Genomic DNA, 5,253 nt, shown 5'->3' with positions numbered 1-5,253 from the left:
AAGTATTTTGGGATACTGATGTTGTTATTGAGACTTTGTGGAGTCCTTAGTTAGTTAAATTCGAGTAGTTCATTAATGTTCTTGTAGATAAATGTATATTTTGGATTGAATCAATGAGTTTGATGTGTTATTGAGACTTTGGAGTTTATACTTGTATTGTGGAATGTGAATTTAAGTGACAAAAGCTAACTCCCTGACACTCCTGATACAGGGCGTTGCAGAAGTCTTGTGGGCATACAAGACAACTGTAAGCACACTGACAGGAGAAACTCGTTCCATGGTTAGAAGAGGAAATGAGTTTAAAGATTGGTTGGTGTTCTAGATATGCAAGGATTTCTGATTGTGTTTATAATGCTGAATTTGTAATGAAGTTAAAGGAAGTTTAAAGAGGTTTTGTTGAATAATGGTGAATTGGTATTTTGGGCATTTGGCCCGGGTCATTATAAATCTAAGGCACCATGTTTGATTGTTTTGATTGATGGGCTCTTATGGGCTCATAGTCAGGCTTTATAAGCTTATTAGTTAGATTGGTGTGGATTGTTGTGAGTTATAATCATAAACTAACGTAAGTGGTATTTTCAGGATTAGGTTTATACATTGCTACGGATTGATTCAAGTCTTAGATAGTAAACTATAAAGGTTAGGCAAAGGGTACTCTTATAATAGACTTTGCCTAAAAATGATTGAGGTTGATTTTGTAAAAAATTACTTATTTTGTTATGAAAACAACCTCGGTTATATTCTGCATTAGTCTCTATTTAAAACTTCAAAATCTGACATTTTATCCTGACTAGTGCAGACATGAGCAAATTTTTGAACTCTGTTTCTCTACTGCATAAATGTGAATATGAAATCTGAAATACCTATCTGATTATATGATGTTATCTTATCAGTATACTATTCATATTATTGCATTGCATATGAAAATCCTAAGGAATAAGATTCTATTATGTTTAGGCAATAGGCCCAATTTATAGATTTGGCTTATGATATATGACCTTGTCACTGGTGTAAAATTGTGGTCTCTGACATCTTACCTTGCCAAGGGGGTAAAATAGTGGCCTATGATGTATAACCCTGTCACAGGTGTAAAATTGTGGCATCTTATTCTTGAATACAATCACTTTTCTAACTTAGTAATTTATTTTTTGCTTGGCTATCCGTACATTGTACAAACTTGCCATGGGGGTAAACATGGCTTCTATTTCGAGTGCATCACTTTCGTGACAAAATAGTGATTTACGTTCTCCTTGGTTATCTACAGACATGCACAACCTTACCATGGGGTGAACATGGTCTTGGTTTCTGTTTACGATGTTGTTTGCCTATGCTTGTGCCTAAGATCATTTTGTAAATATTTTATTATGGATAAAGGAATGTTTATGAAATTATCACTGCTATTTTGTGAATAGTCTATTTTTGCATTTTGTGAATTGTCTATTTTACATAGTAGTATATGTGTGTTGCTTATTGGGTTGTTGACAACTCTCCAAATTATCTTCATTATTTTTTAGATGACTTTGAGAATTCAGCTCGAGACTAGGAATAAGAAGAAAGGGTGAGATTAATTGAACATAGATTAATAGGCACCAAAGGTACAAGTGATTAGTGGAGAGGCTTATTTAGAAAATTTGTTATTTTACTTTGATTAGTATTTTGGGATATTGATGTTGTTATTTAGACTTTGTGGAGTTCTTAGTTAATTGCATTGGAGTGGTTCATTAATTTTTTTTTTATTTTTTTTTTAAAAGAGGACGATACCCAAAGTTTATTGTATTTAACTTGATCCAAACTTGATGAAACTAAAGGCAGAATAAACAAAGATTGTAAAACCTGTGAATCATGCCTAGAACGTTTAAAAACCTTGTGAATGTCCTAACAAACCAAACTAATCCAATGTTCAATGGATTGCCAAACCACACTAAAGGACTCTAGGCGACCCTCCATGCGAGCGACACATCTTCAATGCCAAAGATGCCAAGAGAGAAAAGAAGGAAGAAACCCTACAATTATCCCCACTTGAGAATAAGAGGACACCTGGTGAAACCATGTAGCCACCGTCTCCTTCCAAGTGCCACCCAGAGGTAATCTGAAAATAGCACCATAGTAGCGTCAAACCTGAGCAGCAAAATCCCCTTCGAATAGCACATGATTATGATCTTCATAGTTACCCTCATCACAGCAGTCAGATCTAGAAACAATTGGGACACCAATTCGATGAATACGATCATCAACACTTAAAGTATTCTTCCAAGCCTTCCACATAGAAACCATAACCTTCAAAGGAATTGGCTTATGCCACATCCAAGTATGCCCTGCCATAATGGAACCCTTTATATGGATACAGTCCCAAGCTACAACCACTGTCATGCTTCATTCAGATCAACACATCTGAACCTCCCTTACAAATAGCTAATGAATCAAGAATATCATCCACATTTTCATGCCCCACCAAACGAGCCAACAAGTCCACATCCCACGAATTAGATAGTTAATAATCCATAACTTTAGGGATAGGTCAGCCCATTATTGGAAGATCATTAATCAAAGGACACCAATCCCTCCATTTATCATATCAAAAGAAAAGATTACCTTCCCTGATACACCACTTTGAATTATCAAGAACCAAAAAAATACTTTTAACAATCATCTTCCAAAATCTCATACCCTTGTTCATATCTATCAGAGTCCAAGGTTTAGAATTCACATATTTTCCTTTAAAGAAATGAACCCAAAGAGAATTACCCTCAATTAAATTCTAAGCAAACCTCATGTGCAAAGCCTTTTGCATATCATCCAGGTTACGTAAACCCAAACTTCCTTCTTCAATAGGTTTACACATGTTATGCCAAGCCATCCATCTTTTCTTCCCTTTCCCATTAGTCTCGCCCCAAAAGAATGTACTCATCAAGCAGTGTAACTCTTTAATGATATATTGAGGGACCTATAAAACAGAAAGCACATGCAAAGCCATACTAGAAAGAAAATGGTCGAAGTAAAATAAGGCAGACTCTCGAGGATAGAGTTTTCATCTCCCAACCACTAATTTTATTCCAAACTTTGTTAACCATCTCCTCCAGATGAACTTGCTTAAGTCTCCACAAAATAATAGGAACCCCTAAATATTTGAAAAGAAAGAATCCTTATGAAAACCCTGTCATATGCTTAAAAGCTCTCTCACGACCCAAAGAAATTTTCTGAGAAAAAAATATTGCTGTTTTTTCTTTATTAATCCTCTAGCTTGACCAATTATCATACTTATCAAAAATAGATAAAAGCTCCTGGATTGATCTCGTACTACCGTTAATAAAAATCACCACATCATCAACATACATAAGATGGGATATTTGAATCGTGCCTTGGGCCTAAGAAAATTGACTAAATCTTTTCTCCACAACACTATGCTTTAGAAGTCTAGAGAGAACCTCTTGAAGAATAACAAACAGGTAAGGAGAGAGGATCCCCCTAATACAAACCACGGCCTCCTTAAAAAAACCTTTAGAGGTCTCATTCATCATAACCGAATACAAATGAGACGAAATACAAGTCCAAAATAAATCACATACCTGAGGGGAAAAGCTGAAAGAAGGATCCCCAACAAGAAATGCCAATCAACCCAATCATACGCTTTAAGCATGTCCACTTTAAGGATGATATTGCAACCATAAGACTTCTTATTAATAGAATGGACCATTTCCTGCATAAGAGAAATATTTTCAAATATGCTACACCCAGGGATGAAAGCACCTTGCTCAAGAGAGATTATTTTTGGGAAGAGACTCACAACCGATTAACAATAATTTTGGAGGATATTTTGTAGAATACTGAACAAAGGCTAATTGGCCTAAACTTGTCAAAACCCATAGGCACATCAACCTTCAGAATTAAGACAATGAATGAGGCTGAATAGAATCTCGACAATTGCTTAGAGAGAAAAAAAAAATCCAAAATTGCTTCCCAGGCATCCACCTTCATTATCTCCTAGCAACTCTTGAAAAGACTCGCACCAAAACCATCAAGCCCTAGAGAACTACTTGTTGGAATAGAACAACTAGGCACAAATACTTCATCCATAGTAGGAGTACAACAGTGATGACTTCCAAAATTTTGTATTGCAGATTTACAAGATCGCTCGAGTGGAGGCTTTTAGCCGCTCGAGTGAATACCGTATTTTTCCAGATCTGTGGTTTTCTGCCGTCAGAGCATATAAAAGGGATTTTTCACCATATGGCCGTACCTTTTTACTGGAGAACACTTTTGGGATAGAAAAACACAGCTAGAAGGATTCAAATCATCTGTTTTGGAGAGGGAATTTCATATATTGCACGTACGTTGGAATCATACACGAGCACAGACGGGAGAAAAGCATTGAAACATTTCCTTGAGTTTTTAAAGATGAGTTGCGGCTGCGAGGAGTATTTTTCAGCATTTATTTTCTTCCAATATTCTCAGAACAATTATGGTGAATTCGTTTATGTTGAATTCTCTTTCTAGCATGAGCTAAATTTTATTTATTCTAGGAAAACGATGTAACCTAGTTCCGAACTATGCTTGATTGTCTATGCTAATTTAAGGCAATTCTCTCTTTGTTTATCTGATTTATTCTAAGTTTATTACTTCTAATTAACTGGCCATTGATTAGATGATATTTAATCTTGTGATTTGCTATCGAAAGAGGGAATCATAGGGTAGATATTGAATATTTCAGCATAGGTAAGTATAGAGATCGAAAGACTTATATAAACCTATGTAGTAATTAAATTATTGGTCTTATTGCTTTCTTGAGTATTTAATTTGCATATTCTTGTGCGAATTGATAAATAAGAATGATTTCCAATTGACTATCGAAAGAGGCTTTTGGATGAATTAGAAATTTGCTAATAGACAAAAAGAATTAAATTAAATTAGTTGGATGAGTAAAGCATAGTGAAGAATTAGGTGAAATCGATTTCCTAGAAGTTTTCTTTCCCATTAATTTGATCTTCGAACGTCAGTTTTATTTCCTTTGCGTATTTCTCTTTGAGTCGATTTTAGTTTAAATTGCAACTACAAAAATCTTAGTGATTCCTCTAGATAAATTCGAGATTAGTATAATTTTGGTATTTGGCAAAAATAAGATACCAATTCCTGAGGACGATACTCTTCTTATCACTTTATTATAAAACTATGATACTGTGCACTTGCAGTTTTGCATTGGTCAAGTTTTTGGCACCATTGCAGGGGATTGGTTTATTCTTATTCTTTTTGTGAATA

The sequence above is a fragment of the Carya illinoinensis genome, chromosome 9, assembly GCF_018687715.1.
Source record: "Carya illinoinensis cultivar Pawnee chromosome 9, C.illinoinensisPawnee_v1, whole genome shotgun sequence".
NCBI lineage: Eukaryota > Viridiplantae > Streptophyta > Magnoliopsida > Fagales > Juglandaceae > Carya > Carya illinoinensis.
The sequence above is the reverse complement of the archived record's forward strand: the minus strand, read 5'-3'. Positions refer to the sequence as shown.